The 16,212-nt window shown below is 38.9% G+C and overlaps 1 non-coding gene across 1 annotated transcript; it reads right to left on the minus strand.

Annotated features, from left to right (window-relative positions):
* Positions 1 to 15,346: 15,346 nt before the first annotated feature.
* Positions 15,347 to 15,463, minus strand: LOC140876540 (small nucleolar RNA snoR86). The gene has a single exon (XR_012148845.1). It is a non-coding gene; the product is annotated as a small nucleolar RNA snoR86 (small nucleolar RNA).
* Positions 15,464 to 16,212: the final 749 nt, after the last annotated feature.

Consider the following 16,212-nt stretch of genomic DNA (forward strand, 5'->3'; position numbering starts at 1 on the left):
GGTACTGAGATGGTTGGTTCTGATACTGCCTCTGCTGCTGAGGTGCCCCCTGATTACCTCTTTGCCTCCACAAGCCTGCTTTTGCTCCCTTTGCGTGATTCATGGCATCCGCAAAGTTGCTAGGCCTGTTGGTGTTAACCAACGTGAAGACATCGGGGTTCAACCCATTTATGAAGTGATCTGCCTTAGCTTCTTCATCTTCGGCAATTAGCGGTGCAAAACGCAACAGACTATCAAACTTGGCAACGTACTCTTCGATGTTCAGGTTCCCTTGCTTCAGATTTGCAAACTCTGCTCCCTTATCCTTACGATACGAGATAGGGAAAAACCGCTTATAAAACTCAGATTTAAAAAGAGTCCAAGTAACCTCTGTACCTCTACTCTCAAATGCTTTCTTTGTCATGATCCACCAGCTCTTAGCACCACCACGCAGCTGATGAATTACTAACCTGATTCGACGGTCATCTGAGTAGTCAATGTAATCAAACAACTGATCCATATCATCCAACCAACTCTCACAGTCAACTGGATTTTCTGAACCCATCAACAACGGCGGATTGAACGACTGAAACCTTTTCAGCAAGGTTTCCATAGGAGTCGCTGAAGCATCCAACTGATCAACTTCAGTGCTAGCTTGCTCAGTCGCAGGGATAACTGGCGGTGTGTTTCTGTTTATCACTCGAAGAGGACCCATCTGATAATCAAAGGTTAGGACACGAGATATCTCAATCGCTACAATCAGTGCCCTTACAACCGCTTGGAATACCGGATACCAGTCGATAATAGAAACAGTTATATTTCAAGTAGATCATGCTTTATAATTTAAATCACAAAACCATGTAATTCAATAACTCTCAATAATAAAGCATGCTCGCATGAAATTAAGTACACAGTTAAAATAATTCAAACACATGCGAGGAGCCAATACACGCAGACTCGATCTACCCGCTCACTCTAGTTTGACCAAGAATCTTAACGGCTCTAATACCATTTAATGTGAGACCTCGGTTCTAAACATCTAATTAAGGAGTAAACAATAATTAAGCATCCAAGATCTAAGAACTAAAAGCAAAGCAAAGGAATAAAAAAAAAAAAATTTTAAAGAGGGCCACGCTCGGGCGGCCAAAAACCGCCGCTCGAGCGCGCCCTGGACAGAGGCGCTACTGATCTCAGAGTGGGGTGCGCTCGGGCTGCTAAAAATTGCAGCTCGGGCACCCCCTACAGCAGAAACAGAACAGCAGAAACAAGCTTTGCAACTCCACCTAAAAACTATTCCAATGCAATCCAAATCAACACATACATTAAAAATGCAGTTCCTCCGATTAATACATGAAGTTCTAGGGTTTAACAACTACTCCAAAATAGGACATGCCACGATAACAACACGGCAAAGCTTGCATGTCAATACAACATAAAAACGAAGTTCGATATCTAAACATGTTCTAACAACACTAGGTAGACATGCTGACACGACTTCTAAACCGAGTCTCACTACTAGCTCTCCCTCTTGAAGCTAACCATGCCTCTTCTGACTTGGTCCTGCCCCACCTGTTGCCAAGTACACATACAAAACAAAGCAACAGCCGGAAAACCGGTGAGAATGATAATCCCAGTAAAAGCAACATATCAAATAATGGATATACAACATGCTATCAACAACATATTCAAGTCGAAGCTAAAGATATGCATGTCTTTAAAACCAGAATATCGATTCTGATAAACAAGGGAGTGCTGCTCTGCTTTTGGGATCCCGAGGATGAGATCACGTAATGACTCACCGACTCTCCCAATCGAGGTGGTGCCACGTATCCCACTCCTCTAGACTTTGAGCAACCATAATGAGTATGCTAGCACTAGGCGAAATACTACAACCTAGGCCACTCAATCATAGTTCCCAAACGTCTAAACAAAAAGGGCGGTTCTGCCCGCTGAAACAAGATTGGCTCAAGATGAATGCATAACAGAAACATAAAACATAAGCCATTGAACAAAAGCCAAAACAATCAAACAAAACACAAGTTCCTCATGCTAGAACAAGTGTAGATGCAAGTACGTGATTTCAAAAGGGAAAACTCGAGAACCACAGTCCCGAGTATGCTATCCCGCTATGATGACTGCTTTTACCTTTCAATGCAGTAGCTTCCAACTCTGGATACGCTACAAAAGAGACTGTATCAACAACTATACAATCTAACAACAACAAGGCAACGGTTCAAGGAAATTCTCTATACCGTTCTTTGTTCAAATCTCGGAAACGATCAAACAGCTGCTAACTCTGGGCTTGATACCTCCAAACGAATCTGTACGGAGACAAATGAATGATCAATAACCAAGATCAACTTACAAGCCAAGTTCATAACTCAAAACGGTTCGAAATCCCCAAAACTCAAACCGACGGCATAACGGCTATAAACTGAACAAACCGGCAACACAGACAGCAGTTCAATACCGATATCAACTCAACTCAATGCTAATACAACAACAACAAGGCAAACCCAACACATCTCAAAACTCACATTTTCGAAAATAGCTTCCAAAAATCATAACAATTCCGAACGTCGCTCTAATTCAAAACCGACAGATAATAAACGATCAGAACTCTGTCAAGAACAACATACTCGAATCTAGAACGATTCTAACAAAATCCAAAAACTAGAATGTATCGGATCGAAGAAGAACTTACGATATAACAGAGCTCTCACTGCAGTGATCGATAATCTGCCTTCAGAATTAATTTCCAACGGACGGATCGAGCCCGGAATGAAATCACAAAGCTCAAAAGTGGCGTCTACAATGGAGGAGGCGTGCTTGAGGAAGGAGGAGAAGGCTTCTCCAATCAAATCCAAGTGTAGATAATATATAAAAATCAATATTTGCGTTTTAGTCCCTGAAATTTCCAAAATTTGCAAAAAAGACCTTGATCAAAATCAAACCGGCTCGAGAACTCTGTAATCTCTGATTAACTCAAATAAACTCATTTAAGATAAAAACGGGGCGTTACAATTATATTTAAGTTCTGATTCTACGTGTCATTCGAATAAAAATGTTGATCTATTGCATGATGTCCATACGCACGAATTCTTAAATGGAATTAGATGTTCTGGAGTTCCAATCACGAGCTAAACTTGAAAGTTGGAACTCCGGTTATGTTGTTATGAAACATAGACTTAGATTATGCAATGGAACTAGATTGATTATAACGAGGCTTGGGAACCATGTTTTGGAAGGACAGATTCTTACTGGGAGTAATGCTGGTCATATAGTTCTTATTCCAAGAATGTCATTAACTCTTTATGATCTAAGACTTCCTTTCAAGTTCCAACGTAGACAATTTTCGTTGATTGTTTCGTATGCAATGACAATTAACAAAAGTCAAGGACAATTATTATCTCATGTAGGACTTTTTTTTTATTTAAGAAACCTGTTTCAGTCATGGCCAAGTGTACGTTGCTTTATCCAGAGCTACAAGTCCTAAGGGCCTCAAACTTTTAATATGTGATGCAGATGGTAACCACAAAAATTCAACGACAAATGTCGTTTTCAAAGAAGTTTTTTATAATTTGTAATGGTTTTTTTTCCACGTCAGATGTAGTAGTCACTGTTAAGTTAGCTTGTGTATACATTTTAATTGAATTGCCAAAATTATAGTATTATTTAATGTTTAATAAAATTATATACGAAATAAGCTCCGTGCATCGCACGAGTGCAATACTAGTTTATAATAATAAATAATATTTTTGACATAAAATGTAATATTTTTTAATAGATAATCTATATAAAAGACCCGTTTAAAAAAATTACCATTGAGACCGTCTCATAGGAATTTTTGCCCTTGAATTAAAATTATTTTTGTTTAAGAAAATTAAGGAACATCATAAAATATTTTATTAATTATAAATTGTTAATCAAGATCAAACCTAAATGTTGGAGAACGCGGCGATCAGATCAATCAGGATTGATACCCGGTGCAGCGGAAGTTTAAAATTTTTATATGGAACGATTTCATAATGGGTATCAACCTTACGATTAAATTATGTGTGTAAAAATTAAATAACGATTATAAATTTTTACCTCAATCTCGAAGCGAGATTATGGACACCAACAGATTGCTCTGCTCTTGTTGTATATCCCTGGAACTGATGGACGAACTGTTCTTCAATCAGGTCCACGAACGGATATTTAATCCCTCTGATAGATTGCACTAGAAAATCTATCAGAAGTTTCTACGAAGAGATTAACGAATTTGATCCGTTAAACCAGACTGTAATTCAAAATTCACAGACTGGATTTTCCGAGCAGAGGGGAGAAAGGGGGCGGCCACTATTGAGAGAAAAATACTAGGGTTTTCGAAAATTGTGACCTGTTGTGTGTAATTTCTGTACTGCAATAACTTATTTATAATGTAGGCCACTAACAGCTTAGGGCCCATTAGTCATAAGTTCAAGCCCGACAAGCAAAGCCCGCATGTTCAGAAATTAATATAAAATTCATCATGACTCCGATTGATAAACCGATTTCACCAATGTGCACAGAAACCATTTTTGCACCTTTTAAAGTCAAGATAAATTTTTCTGAATCCGAATTCAGTGATTTCCAAAAATGCCCATCCCTATGTCATTTTAGGAAATCTTACTCCTCTACTCTTAATTAAGAAGTCCAACTTCTTTGTTCATTAAATTTAACTCTTTAAATTTAACTATCTCAACGGGGATTAAAAATGCATTACTCTGTGTGACCCTCAATGGTTCAGGGATACAGCTAGCCGTGGGCTCACAACTCCTTGTGACTCGGAACAACAATTTCCGACTTGCCCATCGAATCATGGTAAGAGCGTCTAGCAACATCGCCCCATGATTCCCTAGGTATCACTGATAGTGTGTAGTGACCCTGCATGGAATCACCTACTAACTAGCAACTAATAGCATGCATTAAACTTAAATACAGCAAAATACTTAACAGAGTAAAAACGTGCGGAAACGTAATCTATAATTTACATATCAGCTTAGTAATATAATCCAGGCTTAGATCTGTAGTGATACAACCATATCGAAATTCTTAAAAGTAAACATTATACAGCTAATAAATCGTGCTGTATAAAAACTTTCAAAGCTCCTGCTCCCTAGTCCTGCCTTGAACTACCAGCTCCGTCCATCCTGCGACCTGCCCCATGGAATAGGGTGTCCAAGATAACAACTAGGACGTGAGCGCTACGCCCAGTACATAGACATGAGTAAACATATGTATATAATGCATGCAACATGATGACTGGTACAGGGTCATCTGAAAAGTCATGCTCAGAACCGGCGCCATATGAGTGCTGCCACCGCACGGATCAACCTCTGGGTGCAACCACACTCGTCTAGTACACCAGAGTAGACAGACATAAATGCCCCCGCCGTCGCGGTACTCTCAGTGACAGACTATCGAGTATAGAGCTGAGCGGCTCTATAGTCAGGTATAACAAGGTATAGGCTCAACGTGTATATGCACATGACATATGGATATAGAAAGCGGTAAATCATATATCATGCCATATAATAATGCCAAATAAATGCAACATATACACATGTATACTCGCTGGCAATCTCAGTCAATGTGTACGTACCTCTAGGCTAGTTCAAGTATAATAGGATCCTAGGTTCCAAGCCTATATTCAAAAGTTCACCGTATCACTACATAAATTCTATAAGCCTTAACTAAGCTAATAAGTACTCCCAAAACTTAAATAGATTCCCGGACCATACCTTCGTCCGTAGTTAGCCCTTTGGAGTCGCTAGTCCTGAATGACTATAACCTCACCGTGGTTATTTCAGAACCTCACTATTAACCGATAGGGCCCTCAAGTGTATATCTCACGCTATATAACTGAAGAAGGAAACGCGGGAATTCGTATTTCAAAACTGAAGCAAATGAGCCCTATTTATAGCCAAAATCTCGGCAACGATCGGAACCACCGATCTCGGGATCGGAGCTTCCGATTCCAGCTCATTCTGTGCATGTCCGACACGTCGGGATCGGAACCACCGTTCCGGGATCGGAACTTCCGATCGAACCCCCGATCAACACTTGTCAAAACTCACGGCTGAGTCATCGAGCATTGCTGGCTGGCTGAGATCGGAACCTCCGTTCCTGATCGGAACGTCCGATCACCGTGCATCCGATCTGCTTCCGAAGTGGTCAGGATCGGAGCTTCCGAATTGGGATCGGAGCTTCCGATCTGGCCCGAAGTCAAAAGCCCAAATTCCTCTTCCGAAGTCCAATAACACTCTGAAAATAGATCAATTACCAACCCTTAATTATGTTTAACATATTATCATCTTAAAATGGGTTCCGGGTTACTACATTCTCCCCACCTTTAGATATTTCGTCCGCGAAATAACATCTAAAGATAAATCAAGATAACAATATGAAACAACAAACCATGTCTTATTACAACAACGGTAATTACATCTTATATGGTAATAAAAAATACAAAGCAAACAACTCAGGATATTCTGCTCGCATACGACTCTCAGTTTCCCAAGTTGCTTCTTCAACGCCTCGGCGCTGCCACTGTACCATCACAAGTGGTATAGTCTTGTTCCGAAGAACTTTCTCCTTCCTGTCTAGGATACAGATTGGTCGTTCCACAAAAGACAGATCTGGCTCTAGCTGAATATCAGTAGATTGAATCACATGAGATTCATCAGCTATGTACTGTCGAAGCAACGACACATGAAAAACATTGTGTATACTGGAAAGAGATGGCGGTAAAGCCAAACGATAAGCAACATCTCCGATCTTCTCCAGTATCTGGAAAGGCCCAATGTAACGAGGAGACAACTTGCCTTTCACACCAAATCTCATCACCTTCCTGAAAGGTGATACTCGCAGAAAAACATATTCACCAGGCTCAAACTGAAGTGGCCTGCGGCGAATATTCGCAAAACTGGCTTGTCTATCTTGAGTAACTTTGATCCTATGCTTGATCAAATCTACCTTGTCTACAATCTGCTGCACCAATTCAGGACCCTCGACTTGCCGTTCCCCGACTTCATCCCAGAATAACGGAGTACGACACCGTCGACCATACAATGCCTCGAAAGGTTCCATATCAATACTACGATGATAACTGTTATTGTAGGCAAATTCAATCAAAGGCAACTGATCCTGCCAAGATAAGCCAAAATCCATGACAAAAGAACGTAGCATATCCTCCAGCGTACGAATAGTGCGCTCTGACTGCCCGTCAGTCTCCGGATGATACGCCGTACTCAAACTCAGAGTGGTACCCAACGCCTGCTGAAAACTACCCCAAAAATGTGAAGTAAATCGCGGATCTCTATCACTGACAATACTCACTGGAATCCCATGTAATCGCACAATATTCTGGATATATAAGCGTGCCATGCGATCATAAGAATACTCCCGGTTATAAGGAATGAAATGTGCTGATTTTGTCAAATGGTCAACAACGACCCAAATAGCATCACACTGACGTGACGTCATAGGTAAGTGGGTGACAAAATCCATAGTTGCGTGCTCCCACTTCCATTCGGGAATCTCAAGATTCTGCAGTAATCCACCTGGTCGTCGATATTCAGCCTTGACTTGTTGACAAACCAAACATCTCGAAACAAACTGATAAACACTTTGCTTCATTCCCTTCCACCAGAATCTAGTTCGCAAGTCCTTATACATTTTCATACTTCCAGGATGAACTGATAATCGACTCCTGTGAGCTTGAGATAGAATATCATTCCTGAGCTCCGCAACATTAGGTACAACCACTCTATTGGATAGGCACAATAAACCATCTGCCTGAAAATGGAATCCAGATGTATTAACTCCATTGGCTAGACGTGCCAATCGCTGAGTCTTATCATCAGATATCTGAGCATCTCTGATCCGAGAATACAATGCTGGCTCAGATAGAATAGTATACAAATGAATCTCATTCCTCCCTTTCTTGTGCTTGAGCGTAAAACTCAATGAACAGCACTCTTGAATCATATGAGATATTTCATTAGTCTGAAGTGCAGACAGTCTCACCTGCCGACTCAAGGCATCAGCAGTAAGATTAGCAGAACCTGGATGATATTTGATTTCACAATCATAATCCTTCAGGAGATCCATCCAGCGTCTCTGTCGCATATTCAACTCTGCCTGAGTGAATAAATACTTCAAACTCTTGTGATCCGTAAATATCTCAAATTTCTCGCCATAAAGATAATGTCTCCAAATCTTGAGCGCAAATACAATGGCGGCTAACTCGAGATCATGCACTGGATAGTTATTCTCATGCGTCTTCAACTGTCAAGAAGCATAGGCAATAACATGTCCATGCTGTGTCAACACACATCCCAACCCCTGACCAGAGGCATCAGTATAGACAACATAACCTCCTGATCCAGAAGGTAGAGCTAGCACAGGTGCAGTAGTAAGACGTCTACGCAGCTCGTGAAATGACTCCTCACAATCCAAGGACCAAATGAAGGCAACATCTTTCCGAGTAAGCTGAGTCAAAGGCCTGGCCAACTGTGAAAAATTCTCGATGAACCGACGGTAATATCCCGCTAGACCCAAAAAACTACGAATCTCAGCAACCGTCGTCGGTCGAGACCAGTTCAGCACTGCCTCTATCTTACTAGGATCAACAGATATCCCTTCATTAGAAATCACATGACCGAGAAATACTACCCGATCAAGCCAGAATTCACACTTACTCAATTTCGCATATAGTTGCTTATCTCGTAACGTCTGTAGAACAATTCTCAAGTGCTGTGCATGCTCATCCTTGTCATGAGAATAGACAAGAATATCATCTATGAAGACGATGACAAATCTATCCAGATAATCTCGAAATACCTGATTCATCAGATTCATAAAGACTGCCGGTGCATTCGTCAAACCGAATGGCATCACCAGAAACTCATAATGCCCGTATCTGGTCCTGAAAGCAGTCGTAGATATATCTGAGTCTCGTACCCGCATCTGATGGTATCCAGATATCAGATCTATCTTCGAATAAACAGAAGTACCCTGTAGTTGATCAAACAGATCATCAATCCGCGGCAAAGGATACTTATTCTTGATGGTGACACGATTCAACTGCCTGTAATCAATACATAATCGCATCGATCCATCCTTCTTTTTGACAAACAAAACAGGTGCTCCCCACGGAGAAACACTCGGACGAATATATCCCTTATCAAGTAGATCTTGCAACTGCTGTTTCAATTCCCTCATCTCTGACGGTGCCAGACGATAAGGTGCTCAGGATATAGGCGTAGTTCCTGGTACTAGATCAATACCAAATTCAACCTCTCGAACCGGAGGAAAACCAGGAATCTCATCAGGGAATACGTCAGGAAACTCGCTGACAACCGATAGCTGATCAATACCCGTACTACTCATGGACATATCAACTGCATAGATGAGGTAGCCCTCCCCACCTGACTCCAAGACATGACATGCCTTCAGAGCCGAAACAAGTGGCATCGGAGGTCGCGCACCCTCACCATAAAAGTACCAACTATCACCCTCAACGGGATGAAACTGTACCAGACGCTGATAACAATCCACAGTAGCGTGATACAAAGTCAGCATATATATTCCCAAGATACAATCAAAATCCGTCATCGCTAATATCATCAAATTAGCCGATAACACATTACCCTCAAACTCCAGAAGGCAACCCATCACTAGACGCTTAGTTACTATCTCTTGCTCCAACGGAGTAGATACAACTAAATCCATATCTAATGATACATAAGGTAATCTATGTCTCTTAACGAAGCGACTAGAAATAAAGGAATGCGATGCTCCCGTATCAATTAATACAAGTGCAGGAATACCACATAACAAGAAGTTACCTGCCAACATGCGATCGCTTCCCTCCGTAGCCTGCTCCTGAGACAGAGCAAACACCTGCCCTTGAGTCTGGGGACGATAACCAGAAGAACTCTGTGGTGCTGGCTGCTGACGTGGAAAAGTAGAAGCCTGAGATCCAACCTGGGATCCCGATCCACTAGCAGAACCCATGCGCTGAGGACAATCTCTCCGCAGATGTCCCTGCTGACCACAAATATAACACGCCCCAGTAGCTCTCCGACATGAAGCTGCAGGATGCTTCCCACCACAGTGGCTACAAAACTCCTCCTTCTTCTTCTTCTTCCCAAAGCGGAAAGTACCTCGTGAACCACGAGAACCAGACGAAGTAGTAGGAGTAGAAGAAGACGTAGGTACAGATGGCACAACAGATTGAGCTCGAGGCTCAAAAGATCCACTAGGCTGTGCTGGCATCATCAACTGTGCACGCCTGTTGCTAGTCTCCACAAGACGGCAACGGTTCACCAAAGTCTCATAAGATACCGGGTCATCACAGACGACAACCTAAGAGTAGATATCTTGGTTCAGGCCTTGTAGAAAGATATCATATTTCGACGCATCACTCTCATTGATATGAGGACTGAAAGGTAGCAGATCAAGAAATCGCTGCTGATACTGATTAATAGTCATTGATCCTTGCCTCAAAGTAAGCAACTCCATAGATCGTGCTTGGCGAACAGCCGGAGGAAAATATAATTTCTGAAACTCCCGACAGAAATCCCCCCAAGTCACCTGTCCTCTCTCAGTACGTGCCTGAGCAACCTTGGCATCCCACCAAAAACGTGCTCTATCCTCTAGAACGAATTCTAGAACTTCCAGTTTCTGCTCCTCAGTACACTCAAAAGCTCGGAACGTGCTCTCAAGTTTAGACATCCAGCTTCTAGCTTGTTCAGGATTCTCGCCTCCCACTAAGGGTTTCGGTCCTACCTGCATAAACTTATTGATAGAGTAGCAACGTCGACCCTCATGAGGACGATGTTGATCATCCTGATGATGATGGCGACGATGATGATGACCACCTCCCTGGCCAACACTACCGTGACTCTCGTCAGCCATATCCTGAAAAGAATTGCACATTAAAATCCCAAATGCGCAAGAATTACTCAAGACTAAACTAAATCCCAAGTACTAATCCCAAAATCTATGCATGCTCTGATACCAAAAATGTAGTGACCCTGCATGGAATCACCTACTAACTAGCAACTAATAGCATGCATTAAACTTAAATACAGCAAAATACTTAACAGAGTAAAAACGTGCGGAAACGTAATCTATAATTTACATATCAGCTTAGTAATATAATCCAGGCTTAGATCTGTAGTGATACAACCATATCGAAATTCTTAAAAGTAAACATTATACAGCTAATAAATCGTGCTGTATAAAAACTTTCAAAGCTCCTGCTCCCTAGTCCTGCCTTGAACTACCAGCTCCGTCCATCCTGCGACCTGCCCCATGGAATAGGGTGTCCAAGATAACAACTAGGACGTGAGCGCTACGCCCAGTACATAGACATGAGTAAACATATGTATATAATGCATGCAACATGATGACTGGTACAGGGTCATCTGAAAAGTCATGCTCAGAACCGGCGCCATATGAGTGCTGCCACCGCACGGATCAACCTCTGGGTGCAACCACACTCGTCTAGTACACCAGAGTAGACAGACATAAATGCCCCCGCCGTCGCGGTACTCTCAGTGACAGACTATCGAGTATAGAGCTGAGCGGCTCTATAGTCAGGTATAACAAGGTATAGGCTCAACGTGTATATGCACATGACATATGGATATAGAAAGCGGTAAATCATATATCATGCCATATAATAATGCCAAATAAATGCAACATATACACATGTATACTCGCTGGCAATCTCAGTCAATGTGTACGTACCTCTAGGCTAGTTCAAGTATAATAGGATCCTAGGTTCCAAGCCTATATTCAAAAGTTCACCGTATCACTACATAAATTCTATAAGCCTTAACTAAGCTAATAAGTACTCCCAAAACTTAAATAGATTCCCGGACCATACCTTCGTCCGTAGTTAGCCCTTTGGAGTCGCTAGTCCTGAATGACTATAACCTCACCGTGGTTATTTCAGAACCTCACTATTAACCGATAGGGCCCTCAAGTGTATATCTCACGCTATATAACTGAAGAAGGAAACGCGGGAATTCGTATTTCAAAACTGAAGCAAATGAGCCCTATTTATAGCCAAAATCTCGGCAACGATCGGAACCACCGATCTCGGGATCGGAGCTTCCGATTCCAGCTCATTCTGTGCATGTCCGACACGTCGGGATCGGAACCACCGTTCCGGGATCGGAACTTCCGATCGAACCCCCGATCAACACTTGTCAAAACTCACGGCTGAGTCATCGAGCATTGCTGGCTGGCTGAGATCGGAACCTCCGTTCCTGATCGGAACGTCCGATCACCGTGCATCCGATCTGCTTCCGAAGTGGTCAGGATCGGAGCTTCCGAACTGGGATCGGAGCTTCCGACCTGGCCCGAAGTCAAAAGCCCAAATTCCTCTTCCGAAGTCCAATAACACTCTGAAAATAGATCAATTACCAACCCTTAATTATGTTTAACATATTATTATCTTAAAATGGGTTCCGGGTTACTACATAGTGCCTGCAAAAACCAATAGATTTTGGTTAGCGTACAGTACGGTCCCTTCATCCATATATCCCGATCGAATCAACAACCATTGGTATATCGAGAGTCGTTCGAGATTCGATAACTATGCAATACATCTTGAAGATCAAATAGTGACATCGCATGTGCTACTAAGAAATCATTTCTTAAATCACATCATGTACTCTGGCCAGAGATTCGTCACACTAATATCTCCTCAGATCGCATAGGATATCCACACTCGCAAGTATGTGGTGAATCCTTGACAACAAAGCATCGACTCCTATATGTGTTGTAACTGTACCCAATCCCGACACCTGATGACCCCAATAGAGTCGGTAAACGAGTCAAAGCACAGTACTAGCATATAGAGTCTCAATGATGTTTCAAGTAGTAAGGACTAATGGTGTACAACCAAAACCGCGGACTTTATCCACTCGATAAGTGATAACCACTCGGAAAGTCCGGATAGGGTAGTTCGATCATTCATCGTATGAATATCCATTTGCATGCTTCGAACATCTCTATGTTCCTTACCAATGAAACGTGGTACTCTGCATCGCAAATGCTAATCTCAAACTCGAGCGATCCTTATCCTTATTATCGGACGGCTCAATCGACTAGGAACAGTTTAGAATATACAGTGACTATAAGATGTGTTTCATGATAAACATCTCCATGTTCTACCACATCTTACATACACTATAGTATATTCAAGGTCTTTATCAAAACAACAATAGTATATCACAATATAACAATATGAAGAAAGATAAAGTCATTGTCATTAATAAAAGTGTAAATTATATTAAACAAAAGATTGTTTATACAAAGAGTCATCAAAGCCCTTAGCCACAAGTTGGCTCACCGGGCACCCACTCTTTCACTAAAATCAAGCTAAAACTATTATTATTTATTTATCTTAATTATTTATAATCAATATAACTTAAAAAATAACGTGTTACCACCGGGAAACGTGATTTCAACGTTGGATATAACGAGATCGAGCTAAGCTGTTAAAGTTACAATAAATTTAATAAATAATTCCTATATAAATAATGTTTTAAAAAAAAAAACTCAAACACAGATCAAGACAAGTCAGGTCTAACTGGGCTGGGTCATATTAGTTCCATATTGTTATCCTCAATTCGGTCCTATTAGGCTTTGTTTGGTACGAATGATGAGATTATTAAATGTTTAGTAAACGAATGATTAAAATAATGATAGATGAGGATTGTAATATGTGTGATAAAATATTATTATGTTTGGTTTGATTTTTATGTCTAGGATTAAGTGAATAGGGTTTTTTTGTATGACCAAAATACCCCCATCTCTTATTATTATTTTTACTATTATAATTAATATTAATTTATTGCTATTTTTAATACAACTCTTACGCATAGTTTGGTACACATGATAAAGGAGTGATTAATAAATTATCCTCCTCCATCCCATGCTTGGTACATTTTTAAAAAGCCCATGATAAGTCAATGAGCTCTTGATAAATGCTTTGACAAGGGGACTATGTATCCCTTTGATTTGGTGTGATAAATTTAATACAACTAAAAAAATACTACAAAAGACATGATTATCCTCCACATTTAAAAACATCTAAACTCTAAACACGCCTCATTCTCCTCCACATTACGGTAGGGTTAATTTTGTTATTAAAATCGAATATATAAATTTAATCACTCTTATTAAAATCATACCAAACATTCAATATAGTATCCTACCATTTTATTTATCCTTAATTTATCCGTATATTATATATTCTATATTTATCCTATTCTATGTACCAAACTATGCCTTAATAATAATTATTTTTATTATTTTATTGTCGTGCTTCCTTAGTTATTACAACATTTATTATTGTTCGTAATATCCTTGGACGTAGTTATTAGTTAGAAAAATTTATTTCTTATTATCCATCATTAAATTATTTTTTATTATATTATATTATAGTTAATATAATATTGTTAATAATTACATATTAATTCAAGTAATATTTCTCATTATTATATTTTTTTATTATTGCTTATTACATAGTACTATTCATATCATTATTATTATTATTATTATTATTATTATTATTATTATTATTATTATTATTATTATTATTATTATTATTATTATTATTATTATTATTATTATTATTATTATTATCATCATTTTTATATCTTATTATTTATTATTAAGGTTTGTAAATAATATTATTTGAAAATTTAATGAAAATTAAAAAAATTAGTGGTAGTTCGATTTATTGGGTTTAACACGATTTTTAAAAAGTGTACACTTTTATTCTATTTAAATTTTTATTTTTGAATATTATTTTTGAATCTTATATTCTCTCCCCTAATAGGGTGTTGAATAAGAAAGACAATGTGGAGAGTTTCTTTAATTTTATATTTATTTATAAGGGATATAAGAGTAAAAATGCACCTTATCCTTGGACCTACAAAATAATCACATAGTCTGAGAGCAGATTACTTGTCTTAATTTTAAAATATACAGTGCGGCCCTATACGGATGAATAACAAAAAAAGGTCAAAAATCATATTAAACGAATGATTACAATTGATTGGTAATTAATCAAGCTCTTATCCCGTTTACCAAACACACCATTAGAGCATTATTTCATTAATTTTTATTCATTATCAGATAAAAATTATTTCACTCAAGCATATTTTAAAAATTACGTCAAGATCCATCATGAAATTTGACAGGATCATAAATCTGGGATTTAAATATAGTTAGTTTCATGAAAAATCTTGGAATAGACAATTTTATATAAATTAAACATGAAGAAAAATATGTTTGGGAAAAAAGAAAAGTGGGAAATGTAGCGATTTGTTCGAGGCCCTAAACAAAATGGGATTTGAAAGGCACGGAGAATCGCAGGATTTAGCCAACCTTCAATGCAAGTGGATTCATCATTGATTCGACGCCCTTGCTCTGCAAATTGGCTTCTTTTTTGCTATAAAAATGTATGAATTTTGAAAATTACAAGATTTAATTTCAGAGACTCAGATGGGAAGAAGATAGGTATGACTTATGAGAAAGAAGCTTGGTTGTGGCTTTAAATAGAGAATCGGAAACCCTAATTATGATCAATTGTCCACAATACCCCCTACATTATTTTATGTTTATATTCACAAAAAATAATGCGTGGGGCTTCATGCAGTACTAAGAGATCAAACAAACCGTAAAAAAAAAAGAAGGGGGAGATCAAATAAGAAAATATCATTTGGAATTGTTTTTTTGGACGGTGAAAGCAAATTGGGAGGCGGAAGAAATAAAAAAAAGTAGCTAATGAGTGAGCAATTATATTAGCCGATCTTTGAACATGTATAAAATTAATGTGTCTTTGTTTATTATAATATAAGAATATTTAATATTTATGGAAATATTAAATTATAATAAAAAAATTTTACTTTAAATAAATTTTATTTAATTAAAAACTATATTTTTAAACACATAATTACATATATTTACATGCGCACACACATATATATTATTGATGGAAACATATGTTCAACATATATCAATATACGTTTCAATTCACATATCAATGCAATTCATAACGTAACAATTTTTTATTATATGTTTAAAAAGAATTATTATATATTAATATTTTCATAAGTACAAGATATTGTTATATATTGTAATAAAGCTAAGAATTGAAAGAGATATTAATTAGTAATG

The sequence above is a fragment of the Henckelia pumila genome, chromosome 1 (assembly GCF_033568475.1).
Source record: "Henckelia pumila isolate YLH828 chromosome 1, ASM3356847v2, whole genome shotgun sequence".
Taxonomy (NCBI): Eukaryota; Viridiplantae; Streptophyta; class Magnoliopsida; order Lamiales; family Gesneriaceae; genus Henckelia; species Henckelia pumila.